The sequence below is a fragment of the Mesoplodon mirus genome (assembly GCF_964341445.2).
Source record: "Mesoplodon mirus genome assembly, chromosome: 5".
NCBI lineage: Eukaryota > Metazoa > Chordata > Mammalia > Artiodactyla > Ziphiidae > Mesoplodon > Mesoplodon mirus.
In genome coordinates, this window is record NC_138980.1 from 21,020,856 (window position 1) to 21,040,774 (window position 19,919).

A 19,919-nucleotide genomic window follows, 5' to 3' on the forward strand; every position below is an offset into this window, starting at 1 on the left:
AGGCATGTAAGGATTGCAGTTCATTTTTCTTTTTTAACTTGAGCAAGTTTCTATTGTGTTTTAATTTACAAATAAATGTTTAGTAAGAGAAAAATATCTGCATAGGATAAACTTCTATCTTCTGTAAAGATTTTGCCCATTATAACAGCAAATATATCTAGGTTAATTACAGGATAAAGTCTAAATCCCTAATCATGAGCTAAAAGTTCTAGGGTATAGTCTCCATCTACATGTCTTCTCTCACCTCTTATAATTCCCCATTTCACAGGCAGAATAACCCAGTAGCTTCTTTCCCAGCTCTGGAGGCAAGCTACTTGGGAATGAATCCCAGGTCCACCACCAACCTTGGACACCTAATTTCTTTAAGCCTCAAGTTCCTCCTCAGTGAAATAAGGATAGTAAATATTAACTAATTCCTAGAGTTGTGATGGAGAAAAATGAAATGATCCACACAAAACACTTAGCAAACTATCCAGCAAAAGTAAGGTTCATATTATTGCTATTCATATTAATTAACTTTAGTTTACAATCCAACTACTTGCACTTACCCACCCTCCCCCAAAGAGACTCTCCCATGCATTTATGCTTTGAACATCAGATTCTTATGTGTAAAATACTTTTACTTAACTTATCCAACTGGCAAATTTCTTCTTACCTTTCAGGTCTCAACTCAGGGCTGCTTTCTATAGGTCTTCCATGACTTTGCAATTCAGGCTAAAGAACTACCCCTCTGAAGTCTCAACTTCATATTGTACACATTTTGACTTTGAAAACATTATACTCCATGGTTTGCTCGAAAGTCTGTCTTCCTACTGGATTATAAATTCCTTGAAAGCAGAAAACATGAATTTTGCTTTTGTATCACCAGTGCCTAACACATAGTTATCACTCAATAAAAGTGTATTAACTGCATGAATTAATGGTTTAAGTTTTTGTTTGTTTTCAAGTGAGATTCAACCCTGGAAATACATCTACTTTTACCCTATTTATTTGAAGATTAAACGATTATTTAGGTTTTTAGTAGACACTTTTTTTAGTATCCTTTGTTAAGAGGAAACATCCCCCCCATCCTAATGTTTTTCTGTGTGTGCCTGTGGTTTTTGTTTGTTTGTTTGTTTTATGTGAAACAAGTCCTACTTATGCAAATTCCTTGCCTCTCCACTTTATCTTTTATTCCTCCTCATATGTGAGTTCTTAATCAGATGGAAACATTTGGAATGAAAACTGGTTCTGCTAAACCAAGTCCTGTTCCTTCTCTTTCAAGAGCAGACCTACCCACAAAGAGTACGGGTTCTCAATTGCTGTGATCAAATAGTCAACTTAGCCATGAAGATCCTGTTTTCATGGTGGAAGTTTTTGACTGCTCGAAATTCTACCGAGCTTTGAGTTTTAATATGAGGAAGCTGGTCTATATCCCGTTAGAAGCCACAATGGTCAATAAAAGTAATATTAATAATAAAGCAGATATTTTTGTTTTCCACTTTCCTTCCGCTTTTGTCTTATTTTGTTTTCAATTGGTTTAGAATTGAGGTTGGAACAATTAGTCTTATTAACAGATGCTTGAAACCCCATACATTTTTCGAATTTAATTATGTTTGCACTATGACATAAACAAAAATATATTTCCCATCATAATTACCATGCCTGTAACACTGAATCGTGTATCTCAAAGAATCTTGGGTGTATATAAGAGTCTGCACATGGAAGATGTCCACTATGATTATGAAAAATAAATAAATAAATAAACCTTTTCAATCTGTTGTGATACCAAGGGGAAATATGATCTCCCCCACCAATGAACATCACTGTGGTGGTACTCAAATAATTTGTAGGAGAGAGGAAGTATAAGACTTAGTCACTTAAGTGGCACCTTACTGGAATCTTCAGATTCTTCAGGCAATCTCTTGCTCATAAATTTCATTTCCACAGATTCTAGCATGCTATTTATCTAGTGTGACTTTCATATTTATGCATGTTTCATGGCTCCACTTACTCTACTTTCCATTGAAAATAAGTCTCTAATGAATAAAATGTTGTTTCCACTCTATTAAGTAAAACATTAACACAGTGAAAAGCAACTTTAAGTTGAAGTATCATATCAGATTGTGTCTATTCACTAATCAAACATGATTATAAGTGACAGAAGTGGTTTGTATTTTCATTTTATAACATTATAATAGTATAAAAAATAAGAGGTTAAACAAATTACAGTCATATTAAGATCTATTTTCAAGGAGAGTGGGGAAAATAGTTCCTCACTGCTATCTAATTGCAGTTCTAAGATTTCACTAAGGAAATATCCCAGGGTATCAACTTTTATTTGGCAGTTTACATTTTCCTAGCTGGTTTCTGTATTTCTGTTACTTTTCAGTTTATTTTATCTGGAAAAGCACGAGCCAGCCATAAATGGCACATTATTACTCATTTCTTTAGTCTTTTACATTCAACTAAAATATTTTTCACTCGTGAGGGTTGTTAGTTCAACATTTTTACAGATATCCATTAATATCTCATATATAAATTATTTTTTTCTTAAATCTAAAGCAGGTAATGCAACTGGTGAAATATTTGTAAATGTAAAGCATATAGAATTACTCAAAATATATTGGGTATTGTCTTACATTTCGTGAAATTCCATGAACCAAGAACCAAATATTTAGATTCCATCCAAATTTTCTCAACACCCTCAGAAACTTTATTAACTCATCCAGTTAAGTAAGATATTGTAGAGACACCTTTACAGTAATCAGTATGCTACTCTAGTATATATTAATGATTTATATCCTTCATGCTGTGTGTGTACCAGATGATGGCTTTGTACTAAATAAAATGCCTCAAACATCTCTCTTGCTCACACTCTTTCTCTCTATGTATGTTTCTACATACAAAATGTATACATCATCTATTGTGTTTTATTTTTTTTTTTGGTTGTGTCATATTTTTATAAACTTCAATAAAAAGGTTATTGCACTCATCTTTGTATTTATTATAGTACATTCTCGATCTAATGTTACTAAAAGTACAGCAATCATATGGGCATCTAAATTTTTAAAATTGAGATATAGTCGATTTATATTAGTTTCAGATATACAACATAGTGATTCAATATTTTTATAGATTATACTTCATTTTAAGTTATTATAAAATTTTGGCTATATTCCCTGTGTTGTACAATATATCCTTGTAGCTTATTTATTTTATACATAGTATTTGGTGTCTCTTAATCCCCTACATCTATCTTGCCTCTCCCCCTTTACTTCTCCTCACTGGTAACCACAAGTTTATTCCTTATATCTGTGAGTCTGTTTCTGTTTTGTTATATTCATTTGTTTGTTTTATTTTTCAGATTCCACATATAAAGGATAACATACTGTATTTGTCTTTCTCTGTCTGACATATTTCACTAAGCATAATACGCTCTAGGTCCATCTATGTTTTTGCAAATGGCAGAATTTCATTCTTTCTTATAGCTGAGTAATAGTCATCTATATCTATATCTATATCTATATCTATATCTATATCTATATGTGTGTGTGTGTGTGTGTGTGTGTGTGTAATAAAACCGTCTTTATTTTTTAAACTTTTTTATCCATTCATTTGTTGATGGACACTCAGGTAGCTTCCATATCTTGGCTATTGTAACTAATGCTGCTATGACTATTCGTGTGCATGTATCTTTTTGAATTAGTGTTTTCATTTTCTTGGGTTGTATACCCAGCAGTGAAGTTGCTGGATCATATGGTAATTATATTTTTAGTTTCTTGAGGAACCTCCCTACTGTTATCCATAGTGGCTGCACCAGTTTACTTTCCCACCAACAGTGTACTAGGATTCTTTTCTCCACATCCTCACCAACATTTGTTATTTGTAGACTTTTGGATGATAGCCATCTGACAGGTGTGAGGTGATGTCTCACTGTGGTTTTGATTTGCATTTCTCTGCTGACCCACTGATGTCTACATCTCCTTTGGAAAAATGTCTATTCAGGTATTCTGCTCATGTTTTAATCAAGTTGTTTGCTTTTTGATATTGTGTTGTATGAGCTGTTTATATATTTTGGATATTAACCCCTTATCCATCATATCATTTGCAAATATTTTCTTCCATTCAGTAGGTTAATTTGTCTTTTGTTTTGTTGATGGTTTCCTTTGCTCTGCAAAAGCTTTTAAGTTTTATGAGGTCCCATCTGTTTATTTTTGCTTTTGTTTCCTTTGCCTTAGGAGATAGATCATATATATAGCTACAATTTATGTCAAAGAGTGTCCTGCCTATGTTTTCTTTTAGGAGTTTTATGGTTTCTGGTCTTAAACTTAGGTCTTTAGTCCATTTTGAGTTTATTTTTGTAAATGTAAGAAAATGTATTAATTTCATTCTTTTACATGTAGCTGTCCAGTTTTCCCACTTATTGAAGAGACTGTCATTTTTCCCACTTATTGAAGAGACTGCCTTTTTTTCCATTGTATATTCTTTCCTCTTTTGTCATAGATTAATTGACCATAGGTGTGAGGGTTTATTTCTGAGCTCTCTACTCTGTTCCATTCATCTATGTGTCTATTTTTGTGCCAATACCACAATGTTTTGCTTACAGTACCTTGGTGGTATAGTCTTAAGTCAGGGAGCATGATATCTCCAGTTTTGTTCTTTTTTCTCAGCATTGCTTTGGCTATTCAGGGTCTTTCATGGTTGTATATAACTTTTAGGACTATTCATTCTAGCTCTGTGAAATATGTCATGGGTACTTTGAGAAGGATTACATTAAATCCATAGATTTCCTTGGGTAGCATGAACATTTTAACAATACTAATTATAATTTTTTAAGGTGTAAAAGGTGTTATATTGGGAAAAGTATGACAAAAATGATATAGAACAATAAACACCTTTAAAAATGACACTAAATGTTTAACCTACCTATCACATTTCTTGCCTTAGGAGAATTGGTAAAAAAAAAAAAAACTCAGAACTTTGAAATATCTCAATTTATAACTGGAGAAAAAGAAAATGTCATAGACAGAAATAAAAACATCCTCTTTCAATGAACAATCTCAACAAATATTTATTCAAGGACTTATGATGTGTCTGGTACAGTATTTTAGGATACTAATGCCAGATAATTCCTGAATGTTTTTTTTTTCTGTTTTGCAGAATTGTTTGCACTGGGTTATACTGTTTGAAATTCCATCATTTAGAAATTCACCTAAGTTAACCAGAGTCTTCTATATTAATCAAGAATCTTTTGGCTACAAGTGAATGAAACCCTCCTCAATTCCAACCCTGGATATAGCCTAGGTTATAGATTCCCTGTCAGGACAATTCTTCTGTGTTCTGAAAGTCTTTTTCCTAGAGGCTCAATCCTCTGGGATTTCCAATCATTTTATAAGCATTTAATTCACTATTTAAATTTTTTTCTGCTTAAAAAAGTGTGGTTTCCACTTCCTGCAATGAACCTTAATCGATATATTGGCTTATGCTACACTGAGCTGTAAAGAGAACTTGGATGATGTAACCAAAACACCCAGGCATAAGTATGACCTTAGACAGGATAGATCCAGGAGCACATCGATGTCAACATAACACAGTGCAGCTCTCTGCTTTGCCATTTTATATCTTGGCTGAATTCTCAAGTGTGGTGGAAGATGGCTGTTACAACCCAGCTTCTCCTCTTCCCAGATTTGAGTCCAGTGGTTAAAGACCATCTGCCACTTTAGTAACCACAGTAAAAGTTTCAGTGGGTGCTATTAGCTTTGGTTTGTTCACATGCTCATCTCTGATCTAATCATTAGGACAAAAGGAATTTTTTTTTAAAAAGTCACAGTTACCATATTTGTGCATTATTCACTACCCTTGGGACCGAAACAATAGGAATGAGCTCCACTCAAAAGGAATAGTCAATGAAAATTGGGATTTCCCCAAGGAAATTTGGATGCCATGACCACAAGAGAGAAAAACATGTACTTCAAAGCCAAACAAGAAATGTCCACTGTAGTTTTCCTTTAAAATGCAAGCACTCCTGTAAAGACTACCATTTTTTAAATCATTTATATATTAGTGAAATTTTACTTTCTTTTCAATTTTAATAGAGCATTGTTAAATGGAAATAATTTAAAAATATTCATTAAATTCCTATGAGTCTGTAGACTATATTCTCTGGGACTCCATAGAAACTTCCTGTAAGAATCTTAAAAGCCGGGCTTCCCTGGTGGTGCAGTGGTTGGGAGTCCTCCTGCCAAAGCAGGGGACACGGGTTCGGGCCCTGGTCTGGGAAGATCCCACATGCCGTGGAGCGACTAGGCCCGTGCGCCAAAACTACTGAGCCTGTGCTCTGGAGCCTGTGAGCCACAACTACTGAGCCCACGTGCAACAACTACTGAAGCCCGGACGCCTAGAGCCCGTGCTCTGCAACAAGAGAGGCCACCGCAATGAGTAGCCCCCGCTCGCCACAACCAGAGAAAAGCCTGCGCACAGCAACAAAGACCAAACACAGCAAAAAATAAAATTAAAAAAAAAAAAAGAATCTTAAAAGCCAATAGTAAGTTAAATTGCATAGTTTATTACAAGTAGGAAGACAAAACCACCATGACATAAGTAGAGATATTGACACTCAGAGGAAGGAAGAACTACCTCAGTTGGGGAAATTGAGGAAAGCTTCATGGAAACAGTGATGTCTTAAAGAAAACTCACATGTTCAATTGTATTGGGTTCATGGAGATGGAAAGTGGTCAACAGAGGTATATTACAAATGGGATGAGAAGAAGAATCTACTGAGAATTTGAGAATTTGTAAGGAGGAGTTTTCTGAGAACCGTAATAATTTCTTTATAATTCCCACATTTATACAGTACATAGAGTGATAGCATAGGAATAGAAAAAAAACAGTGTCTTCAGAATATTGGAGAGGATGATTCAACAAGATTTGGTGATTTGATGTTGTCTATTTGGTTTTGTCATTTATTTATACCTAATTTCATTGCAGAAAGGATTGGAGATTGCTGACTTGGCAACCGATTGTATATGTGGGACAAGCGAGAAGGAAGAAACAATGATGACATTCAATAAATATTTGTTGAGAAATAAATTAATTTACTGAGTTTTGGTGAATGGAAGGTAGAAATGCCACAACAGGAATTAGACAAGTCAGGAAGGATTTGATTTGTAGAGATAATAGAAATTGACAAAAGCATATTAGAGCAGACACTTCTTGTGTTTGTAACTATTTGCACTTATACAAAAAATAACACAAGTTACTCACTTGTGGCAGTCTTCACAAGCTGTGAAAAATGCCCTCGTTGAACTTCAGTTGTGGACAGAAAGCCCAGGATCCTAAGGCAGAGCTTTTCTCTCCCTAAGTGGACAGACAGCAGGCAGAACTGATTTTGCTCATGGTGTAGTAGGACTCCCAAGTAATCCACCTTTTGCAGCTATAATTGGAAAATTGCTTTGAGCTACTTGGAATCAGGAGGCTTATACTGCATTCTGTAAGAAGTACCTCATTGTCCCTTCTTTTTCTTCTCTCAAAACATGTGTGAATGACCACTTTTTATGACTACAGACGTCCTGATGACATCATTGCTGACTGTCCCAGGGAGAAGCATTGGACTCCATTTGAGAAGCAACGGTTTCAATATAGTCAAAGCAATTGGTCATTATGTTCTTTAAATGCAAATAAAATATTTTAATATGCTTATAGCATACATAGAAGGTAGATATCATCTTGAATTTGTAGATTAAAAACAAAGACAGGAAAGAAGTTTAGGAGATTTACTCACATTAGTGGGACCACTGTAATTGGAGGCATAAATCAGACCTGGGTGCTGACTAAAATCAGTGTTTCCTGCTTTGCCCACCACACTTTATGCCCACGCTTTGCACATAAGCAGTGCTGCAGAAAAGATATACCTTTCCTGCCCTCCTATAAACAAAACACTTACCAAACTGGTAATTCAGTTTGGCTAGGTTAGAGCAGGCATTACATATCTAAACTCAAGTTTATAGGATCCAGACATCCCTGACTGTATAGTTAGATAGGTGGCTTAAATCTCAGTTTTCTCACCTGTAAAACAGAGACAACAATAATACCTTCTTCATAAGACAACTATTACTTTCAGAGAACACGCTGGGTTAAGTGTTTAGCATTACGTCTTGACCTATCATGTCCTCTGAAACCATTACTTATTATTCCCAAATTCCTTTTACTGATAAAAGACATTTCTTTTTCTGTAAAAGATAAGGCTTTAGTTTTTCATGCGCTCTTTGCTTGGAAATACTTAGCATGTTTGTAGTGCTCAGTATTATTCGTTTTAGAAAGAGTAGGAAGAAGAGAATTTAGCCCTCTGCAACCATTTCAAGACTAGTCTCTTTAATAAAAACAACAACACTCTGTGGTTTAAATCTTTCATTATTCACATGTGCCTGGTGAATTGAGAAGGATACTTCATCCCCCTTAGATCTGAAAACCAAAATGTGCTCAGCTGCAGGTCAATTATGATATTCAAGTATTTTCAAGATTGCTGAATGGGAAACACTGAACTAACTATACTTGTGTGATTAGCTTCATTGATTTCTATAGAAATGCAGTACTTAACTTCAATCAGTATTGTAATTCAGTAGTTCAAGGAAGTTTACACTTCCTTTGAAATATATAGTACAAAGCCAGCCGTATAAGGGTCCCATTGATGATTTACCAAAACTAGACGTCTAGGGATCATCTGTAATTTGTCCCCTAATTTGAACAGATTAGACCATCTCTTAACTCAGACGTGTGTTTTCAGTCTTACCTTACTTACAGAATATACTGTGCAATTACTTGCACACAACTATTGATTACTTTAAAAATAAATAGGGATCCATTACATGGGAGTCTCCACTGTTTCTTTGGTTCAGAAATGTTTTACTCTCTTCTGGTTGAAATAGTGATGTCTCGGGCCAGGAAGATGAGAGCTATTCACTAAAAAAGCATGGAGGCTTTTAACACAATGAAAATGCTTAAGTAGAAAACTGGTGGTTAAGGAATCCTCAACAATAATAGACATGGAACTTGGTGAACCTTAACTTAATCTATTTTCCATCTATCCATTTAATTATTCTCTGGCACCTATTATCAAAATTATGTAGGCCAGCTGACAGAGATTTAGAAGTTGAACACAATAAATGAAGGAAAGAAGTTTTTCCCTGTTTCTTTTTGACTGGAGCTGTATTTGGGGGTATATTAGGGTTAATGACACAATGTCTATAATGTACCTTGAGCCTGGAAGGGAATCAGTTCAAAATTTTAAAGTCTACATATTTATGCTTAACTTACCTTCACCTCAGGGTGAGTCTTTCCTTGCCAACTGAGGAGGTATTTTGTAAATCGGCTGCTCTCAACAACTTAATGGTCATGATGGTCAAAGTCTGGAAGATATTTCTAATTATACAGAAGAACAGTAGTCTGAGGATTGTTCTTCATCCTCCCAGTGTCAAAGCAAAGCTATTCATGGAGAAAAAAACAGAAGCAGTCTGTACACTTCCTCTTCTCATGAAGGTCGTTCTCTAAGGCAGACTCATATCCAAAATAGCCAGCTCATCTGTCCTTCCAACAAATCCCAAATTATAGAGCCAATGATCAATAGTGTGGTGAGTAATTAATAGTTCTAATATATTTTGAAATATTGTTTTCAAACATTTGCACAGATCAGAGTTGAAAATAAATTTTTTTTTCTCAGTGTTATTCTCAAAACTCTTCTGATAAAATGTGGATTTAGTTTTGTTGTGGTATCAGAAGAACTAAGAATTTTAAAGTAAATTTCAACCATCTCCTCTATTTTCTTGCTGGGATTCTACTTCCTCCACTTTTGCTTTTGTAAGATAATATTTATTGAAAGTCTCCAAGACAGTGTTCAAACAGCCAGTTGTTGACCCTTCTGCCTTCTGCCCTGTGAACTGAACTCAATCTGCAGCCAATTGTACCATCCATGTAAGAATGAAGGCCAAAGGATAGTCAAATGTAGCAGATTCTAGGGTTGGTGAATTCTGGGGTTTATTTTCACCTTGGTCATTGTTATAGAAGTAGTAAAGAATAGTCATCAAATTTAATCTTTCAACATTCCTTATGTAGAAATCAGGAAAGCTTCCACAGGCTTCTGTAAGGTTCCATCAAGTTGAATAAACACAATATTATATAAGTAGTCATTTCATAGGGGACTAGCCACTTGGAGATTTAGGACAACATTGTTCTGATTTTCCATTTGAGAATAATAAAATCGTCCTTGCTTGAATAGTGTAGATTATGTTCATAGGAATATGAGTAAGTTATCTAATTCATTCAGTCACTCATGCATTCAATCAACACATATATTTGCATCCAACAAATACATTACATATTGATCTATTCTGATAACAGAAGATTCTTTCATTCCAAAAGGAGACTGAATTTTCATGACAAGCTTATATTTTTTTCTTTTGTCTGCTACTTTAGATTTTAGATAATCAGAGTTAACCTATAAAAAATATTGCAATTTTTTAAAATTTTATAATTTTCATGGGCTTAGAAGTCCTAAATTTTATTTCTATCAAAGAACTGCTTTTAATTTAACTTGACTGTCTTTTTTTTTCTTTTTGCTTGTCACTGTAATGACACATCGGAGGGTTATTGTAGGTAAACACCACAAAAAACAAACTATTTCACTTTTGAGCTCATCAGTGTTTTTTCAGATCTTTAAATTACTGATAGTATTTTGTCATGTATTCATTGCAATAGCACATTAAATATTCATACACACAAAGTAGATACTTTGGTTTCAGATCTCCTCCCATTTGCTTGAGCTGTCAAATACAAATCTATGTACTAGTACATGTTTTTGAATGGTAGTAGCAAAATTTCTTCAAACTCTCTAGCATCAAGCCATGGCCAGAGGACAAATGTCACAGCATGACCATAAATACAATGTAAATAATGCACATAAGAATATCTGTTTTGATATAAGAAGATTATGTTTCACAATCTGTTGACTCTGGCAATTCTCTCCTGCAATAAAAGACAATCCTCAAGATCTACCTCAAAGTATCCCTCAGTTATTTCTGGAAGGTGTGAGAAATACTCATAGATATTGTAAAATTTTTCATCTTGGTTTCAACTCACCTCAGGTGCCAACTGTAAAACTGCTTTCTGATCATTCTCTGCTCTTTTTGGTTTGTAACTGGTACAATCAATTTATCACAGATGAAAATCCTTCCATTGTATAAATTCAAGAAGGTCAAAATATTGGCTTTATGCCCAAAATAAAGAAAGAAACCTAATTCTTGAATAAAAAAATTAAGTAGGCACTGCAGAATGTTAGAAGAAAAATTGCTCATGGACCTCTGCTTTGCAACTTGTCTTTTGAAGGATTTGAAAGAAAAATGTAAATGGAGAATTAGCTACGCCAACAGGCCTAAGTGGTGATGACTATAAATGTTGATTGTTTTCTTGCAAAGGAAATGGAACTTGATGTTTAGAAAGCTTTGCCTTTCTACGGAAAAATCAATAAAAATCACTGTATTGTGTACTGCTTTGGTGAAAGGGGCTAAAATCTAGGTGAAATTAAAAGTGAATCAATTTTCTTTTACAAAATTGTGGATGACACTAAAAAGCAAAGTTCATCCTGTTCTTTAGTCAAGAGGTCTGGGGGAACTCTGGAGTATAAGGTTGTTCAAAAACATCTGCAATTGCCAGCAGCTAACTTATGGGAATAAAACCTTTTTTTGTACAAGTGATTAGATTTCTCTGGGCTTCAAAGAGACTTGCGGCATCTTAATTACTTGGAACATAACTACTCCAGTTAAAAACAAAATTCAAGGTGAAAACACAGTAGAATTAAGCAGTATTATTTCAACCTTGAAATTGAAGTTCTATCTTATCACTGTATTACTCTGTAATGGAAAACTGAACTTGTGTTAATCAGTATTCCTGATTACAAATGGGGAAATTGTGGGGATTTTTCAGAGACTTACTTTTATTTTAAATGAAATGTCATGACCATGATTTAGATACAAATATTTTGCCGGGGATAAAAGGTTTTTAAAATTCCGATAAACACAAGCTAACTTCTGAGATTTATAACTTATTGAACTTTTTAATGCATAAAAACATTTAGGTCAATTTATTTCAATAAATGGTTGGATTGTTCTGCTGTCGGTACTTCAGATGTGCCTGCCTGGGCTTTCTTTTCTATGAAGTGCATTTAGTGATTAGCTGAGTACATTTAAATACAGTTTGTCTTGAATAAGAAAAATCTGAAGATAAAGTAGCTGTAAACAAGTAACTAAATAAATAAAGCTATAACAATGCAAAGGAGAGACAAAAAGCTGAGAATTGAATAGATAGGAGAGTTGCAAGCTTTGAATATTGATTCAGGACTCAAGTTCACAGTAAGTGTATCTGCCTATCTTACTTGTTTGCTTCATAGTTTTAACCAGGCTGAAAACAAAACAAAATTTTTAAATGAATATTATTATCATTTTAGTGTATTTTAGTGCATTTAGCCCCCATGTCATTCTAGCAACCCTTGTTGAGTGATGATGACAACCCAGGCTCAGGGCAAAAGACAAAGGAGAGTTTCTAGACCATTTCAATACATACAAGACAAAATGGGTTCCATATCTCTAAATTCCAAACCAGTTTTACAGCTTGTAAGGCTCTAGTTCAGACCTGAGTTTTTTTCATATTACTCTGTGGCAGAAAACATTCACAGTTTGGTACAGTTCCAAGGCAGCTTAGGTGGCTCAGGTTTTACAGAGTCCATTTCAAGGTGCTTCATGCTTCTGATTTAACCTGAAGAAAAAAACAGAAAGTGGAATTTGGCTCAAAGTAAGATCTATAGTTGTGTTTTCCAAAATTCTCCAGTGTAAGACCTGAGCTAGAGTTGACACAGACTGGAACCCATTTCTTCTGTGCAAGTTCTGAGATCCCCATTTCCTGAGAGCACCAGCAACTAAAGAACCAGAGTAGCTCCTGAGATTTTGTGCTAATGGCCATAAGAAGGCCCGGGATACATAGCTGCACCTGTGAGACTTCTCCTCTTATAAACCTCTGTTGTTTTTCATATCCTCTGGCTAAGTACTCAGCATTTATAAATCTCATTAAATTTCATTGATTTCAGTTGAATTAGAGAAAAATTTATACAAACTGAAGAGACATTAGAGCATGAGAAGTACAAGAGTAATGCACCAAGGACCAAAGTTCCTGAGGATGAAAAATAGAATTATTGTAAATCTTTGAATGCCGAAGACAAAGGAAAATAGGTTTAAAACAAATTGTGATCTGCTTTAGCATTTTTTAAATGATTTTTATCCAGTATGTTAACTATTTCTGAAATAAAAATAAGTAAAAATAATTCTTACATATTGGAATAGTGTTGAAAAAGCATTCAGATGTTCCATCCTCCCTTTGTTTATAGACAAAATGTATAAAGCTCTAAAGTGCTGACAAAAGGATTTTAGGGGGCTCAGTGCTCTGAATGAGATTCTACTCAAAAGCAGTCTCCTTTTTGGCAGGAGCCCTACTTCCAAAGATAAAAGGTCATGTTTTTTTCTCCTGAAAATTCTTTATTCATTTCTGACTTTTTACCCTGTTGCTCATCTCCCTGGTTAGCTATTTTGGGTTAGTTATGCAGCTTAATTTTATCATGCTTAGCACAGTGAGAGATCGGGCTAATATGTTTTTCACCTTTTGGACATTTACCGCAAAATGTTCTAGATCCTACAAATTGCAGAATTCCTCTGACAACTGTACACACAAGAAGCATCTTTTAACATGTCTTTGTCTTTAAACTTCCTTATAAATATTAGAGAGTGAAAACACATGTATTGGGAAATCTATTGTTCTCTATGACATAATTAGCTCTCAGTTTCCTGGCATGTTGTTAAATATGCTTTGGATAACACAGGTGTATACACACACACACAGAGAATAACCTTTTCTCCTGGTAAAAGAAAAAAACAAAAAACAAAAGAAAAAACCCTCTTAAGACCAACAATCCCACTACTGGGCATATACCCTGAGAAAACCATCATTCAAAAAGAATCATGTACCAAAATGTTCATTGCAGCTCTATTTACAATAGCCAGGACATGGAAGCAACCTAAGTGTCCATCAACAGATGAATGGATAAAGAAGATGTGGCACATATATACAATGGAATATTACTCAGCCATAAAAAGAAATGAAATTTAGTTATTTGTAGTGAAGTGGATGGACTTAGAGTCTGTCATACAGAGTGAAGTAAGTCAGAAAGAGAGAAACAAATACCATATGCTAACACATATATATGGAATCTAAGAAAAAAAAAAAAAGGTCATGAAGAACCTAGGGGTAAGACAGGAATAAAGACACAGACCTACTAGAGAATGGGCTTGAGGATATGGGGAGGGGGAAGGGTAAGCTGTGACAAAGTGAGAGAGTGGCATGGACATATATACACTACCAAACATAAAATAGGTAGCTAGTGGGAAGCAGCCCCATAGCACAGGGAGATAAGCTCGGTGGTTTGTGACCACCTAGAGGGGTGGGATAGGGAGGGTGGGAGGGAGGGAGATGCAAGAGGGAAGAGATATGGGAACATATGTATATGTATAACTGATTCACTTTGTTATAAAGCAGAAACTGACACACCATTGTAAAGCAATTATACTCCAATAAAGATGTTTAAAAAAATGACTGAAAGTATAATAATGTTTTTAATATGCTACATTATATCTGTTAGATGACTCAACTTGCCCTAAAATTTTTTCTATATAATAGACACAGTATATTGACATAATTAGTTGCTTTGGCAAATGCATAGATATCTGAGTTGTTGAATTTTTGTTTTTTATGTTTGTGATGTGTTTGGTGCTTTGGTGTGTGTGTTCTCTCTCCCCACTGAATATACATCTTATGTTTCTTAACTGTTTCTACTTATGTATATCATCATTTTTCAGGCAGTTTCATGCCAATGTAACTCCCCAGAAACAATCAACTTAGCATAGACAAAGATGCACATGAATTCTTAAACTGAAATTTTTAAAACTTATTCTAGCTAATTCAAGTTGGGTAGAAAGTTCAACATTACTGTATTTCTTAAACACAAATTTGTTTCAATAATTATACTACAAAAGAAAATATGGAAAAGAGGGAAAAAATTAAAATAGCTAATATTCCACCCCATTACTGTTGACATTTTTTGGCGTGTTTTCTTCCAGCCGTTGCATTCTAAAACGAACAGTTTTCTTTATCACCTTATCTGCAACTATTATGTGCACACAATAGATAGAAGAGCAAGAATCCCCACTTGTACAGGAAGCCCGAGGTCTCCCAGCAGAAGTTTTGGTGCCCTGTATGTAAACTGTCCCTTATCTGTGAACCATCTTTAACCAGAACTGGTGACCATTATGGTCTCTGGTCACATACAATGTCATACCTTTTCTAGCCTTGCCCTGTTAAGTGTTCAGTTGGAAAAAAAAAAAATTACAACAAAAACTATCCTTGATGCCGTCATTGAATTGCGGTATTAAGCTACCTCTAAAACCTGAATTCTCCAGTCCTATTAGTCATATGTGAACCAATAAAATAAATTTCCTTTTATTATTTAAGCCCTGTTAATCTGATTCTCTATGCTCCTCCAATGTGCCTACCTTAATGAGCAATTAATCTGATAAACTGCTCCGTGGCATGCTATTTATTGAAAAGCTATGTGCCTCATGTTATTTATGAGGAAGCCTAATGTGCCTGGTCCTCCTAAGGTGAAGATGTGCATTTTCAAGGAGGCCTTCCAGTGCTGGTGGCTTCTCTAAAGCCAATCAGGAAAAAGGTTCCCTGCAGGATATTCCTGAACACATTAGCAGTATTTCTAGGGTGTTAAACCCTGTGCAAAGATCCTGTGGTACTTCTCAAAGTCCTGATTTTACCTAGATGAGAATTTAATATTAATAGAGTTGTATGTACATGCCAGTAAAAACACAAGTGTTAGGGGGATCAGGGTGTAATACAAAAGGCTGTGAAGTCAAAATCAAACACAACCGCATTCGAATCTGGCTTTAGGATATTCAAACTTTGGGATTGCAGAAGAGTTACAGCCTCAATTTCCCACATATGAAAAGAAGCAGCAGCATTATGACAAGAGATAATGCTTATTGAATGCTTCCCATGTTCCAGGCATGCTCTTTAGTACTGTGCATATTTTAACTCAGCTACTCCTTATAATAAATTTGAGAAGTAAACATTATCTCCCCATTGTACAGATGATGACATTTAGACACAGAGGATTAAATAGCCTGCCCCAGGTCACAAAGCTAGCAAGTGAAGAGGCAAGGATTTGAACCCAGGCAGTCTGATTCCAACATCTGGGTTCTTAACCTCTACCCTACACTGCTTTGTGAGACTTTTGTGAGAATAAATGATATAACGTACATAAGCTATCTAGAAATGTGCAAAGCATAAAAAGAGAAAACTTTACTTGAAAGTGTAACTAACTGGACTTATGACTTAGAGGAAAAAACAATAAAAAGTTGTTCTATTTTTTTTAAGATGCAAAGAACATTTACCTAAACTTTACTACATTTCTCTGGAGGTGAAATTGTTCTTCCTTCTTAGAGTACTTTAATTCTGTTCCAAATCAGTTTCATGTTTTATTTTCCAGGTTATTCTATTAAGAGTTTTAAAGGTAAAATGAGAGGTAAGTTCAATCGTTGGAAATAGTATAGCTGAAATATACATATTTTAGCATTGTTTTTCCACAAAATTTACAAAGGCAAGGATTATTATGCCTTTTTTGTCATTTATATTCTTAATCAACAATGTTTATTCATTCAGTAAACATTTTTTTCACTAGATGAATCAACATAAGCACTTACCATTTACCAGACAGTACAAAGCCCCGAGAACACACTTTATTTGTATTTCATCACTATGGGGACATTTGTATTTCTTACTTCCTGGGATCTTCATTTTCCTTGGGGCATGATTCCCTCAGTTTAGTTTGGGAAAACTATGTCCTACTCCTCACTGTTAGCTTATGAGCTTCAGGACAACTTGGTATCATTTCCTGGCTTCCTTCACATGGCATCCCTCTGGCTACAATGACTGTTTAGAGATTGGTAGATAAATTAATCCTACCAATCAAACTGATTCTCAGGAGTTTGCTAAGAGTTTTGGGACAAAGACATTGTTTCTCTTACACTAGGTGGTATCATGTGAATATGAAGTCCTCAACGCTTCCAGAAAAATAAATTCTATCTTGAGGACAGTTCACCTTAGAATGAAACCATCCCAATACATGCCAGTGTATTGAGTGTTCAGATGGAAAAAAAGTTATAACAAGAAAAATACTTGATGCTATCAATGAATTTCTGTATTAAACCACCCCTGGAAATCCATCCACCAGTCCTTTCAGCTGTATGTGAACCAATAAATTCCTTTTTATTATTTAAGCCAGTTGAATTTGGATTTTATTACTTAGAAATAATAGATTTCTGATCGCTATAACTTCCTAAAGTGAATGTGATCTAAAGTTTTTGTCTTTTATAGCCATGAGAATGCACTAGCATGGTGAGTTGCTGTTAGTACCAGGTGTCCGTGCCATATATTTTAAGCTCCCTGGAGCTTATTGCTACACAGCTACTTCTCCACAAAAGGTCTGTTACTTAGCTGATTTGCCAACATTTTTGGTTTAGGCGGGGTTTTTTTTTTCTTTGTTTTACTTTGTTTTATTGTGTTTGTTTTATTATGTTGTTGTTTTATGGTATGACTGCCCAGAAAGAATTCAAGAACTGGACAAATGTCTAAGTATTTTTATAACTTGTTGTAGTGGTTCAACCAGAAATAACATTTTTGATAGCTAGAGACTGAATAATAAGAAGTCTCTAGACAGATGTCTTTGAAGATATATTTAAAAATATGGCACTATATCTGCTATTGTCAAAATATCCTACAAAACACTGGGTATATGAGGAAGAACAGTAAGCAGAGTGAGGGGAGAATTATTTCTCTAATTCTATTCATCTTTCCTCCTCCTCACTTGCTCTACCCACCTTCACTAAACCTCTTGGTCTTCCTCAATATGCCAGGCATGTTCCCGCTCCTGGATTTTTGCAGTGACTCTTCCTTCCATCTGTTAGACAGCTGGATTGCTGATGCTCTTAATTTTTGTTCCTCTGGATATTCACATAATCGTCTCCCTGACGTTTTTTAACCCTTTATTCAAATATCTCTTTTCTGTGAAGTTTCCCCTGCCATCCACTTAAAATTGTAAACACTCCCCTACAAGTCAGCGAGTTCTACTTGTTCCATGCTTTAAATTCTCTATAGCTTTTGTCCCCATTAAACACACTATATGCTATATTACTTTGTCTGTCTGCACCCACTAGAATGTAACCTTCATGAGGGCAAAGTTCTTTTGTTTTTTTCACAGCTGTGTCCCCAGTGCCTACAAGAGTCCCTGGCACTTATTGACTGATAAGTACAGGTTTGCTAAATGTAAAAATCTGACCTTGTACTAAAACTAAATCATTTTGTATTTCTAGAAGCCTCACTCCAAGAAAGCCTCTAAGAAGAATAAAAATTAAGAAGATAGATTTAGTTATATGTGAAAAAATGAAAATAGTTAAGACTGAGAGACACTGTGATTGAACTATGAAACACTAGAACAAGGAAACATACCTGGAAGTTTGAAAAAAACAAACTTGCATTATGTGGCATGGGTAGGAATCAAGACTTTAGACAGTGAAGTGTAACATATTGTGAGAAAATGTCTGAAAGGTGTAACTCCTGTGTGAATAAAGGCCAGATTAATTGGGGAACGCCTGAAAGTTTGCATCTGCCTCAAGCCTTTCCCATGGTGAACCAGGAGCCCTCAAGGAGAAACGATTGCACAACACCTGCTCCATAGATGGGTAGAGAAGAAGTGACATTTGGATTAACCCCACTCTTATAAATAAAATTACAGGACTGGATTCAAAGGGAAGTTTCCAATTTCTGTCTTCAGAAGAGAGTCAAGAAGCCACCAGCAAGGGAATAAGTCTGTAAGAACGTTGTAAATGTCTGGTAACCTTCATCACATTCCCACATTTGTTATTTTTATCTCTTCAATATTTTTACCAGAGGAATTAGCAGTAAAATCCTTAAAACAAAAGAAGTCTGTGTGATTCTGTAAAAAGTAAGTAAATAAAGGGTCAAAACTGGCCAGACTTCACAAGCTTCTGCCTTCCTTCTTGGTAGATAACAAAACCCCAGAAGATAGAGTGGCGACAGCAGTATTGAAAAGACAGGAAAATGGACTGAGAGGAATCTTGCCAGCTTGCAGCAAGAAAGAAGAGTCCAGTATGAGATGGGCTCTGTGGAGGTTCTGTAGAAAACTTCAGGCTTCCCGACATGGAAAATTTCATCACCTTTAAAAGATAAAGAGTCTATAAATAAACGAGTTCAAAACCATTTTAAATATATTCGTGGTGTAACTAAATTATAAAAGAGCATTTTAAGCAAATGAGGAATGCTTGGCATTCTTTTTGGAGTGTGAATTGTGCCAAGCATCTCTAAGAGCCTCAAATATACCTTGATGAGCATCAGAGACCAAATCATAGACTGGCTAGATGATTAACTTGTTTTACAGAGTATGACACATGTGACCTTCTATGATTATGTTGAATAACTGCTTTTAAATGGATATGCCCATGAAAATCTAGCCTAGTAGATCCCTTGGTAGAAGGAAGTATTTTGAAAAAAGACAGAATATCAAATGCATTTTATAATGAAGTCAAATTTTGCATCTTGCCTCAGAAAATATTCAGAAAAATATGCCACACCAAAATGTCTACAAATGTCATCACTTCCTCTTGCCAACTTTACTGAATACATAAATAATGATGTAATGCTATGCAACTGTTTTTGACCTATGCCTTCATATTTAATAAGTGCACAGTATTTAATTATAGGAT

At 35.0% G+C, this 19,919-nt stretch overlaps 1 protein-coding gene and 1 long non-coding RNA gene across 2 annotated transcripts in view; both read right to left on the bottom strand.

Annotated features, from left to right (window-relative positions):
• LOC309803858 (dual specificity protein kinase CLK4-like) overlaps positions 1–19,919 on the bottom strand; it is a gene marked incomplete at its 5' end in the record, with an annotated part of 214,810 nt that overhangs the window by 71,469 nt on the left and 123,422 nt on the right. The gene's annotated exons all lie outside the window — the stretch shown is intronic.
• Positions 507–10,850, bottom strand: LOC309803859. The gene is made up of 3 exons (XR_014294009.1): positions 9,295–10,850; positions 7,246–7,414; positions 507–827 (listed from the first exon to the last, which is right to left on the bottom strand). It is a non-coding gene; the product is annotated as an uncharacterized lncRNA (long non-coding RNA).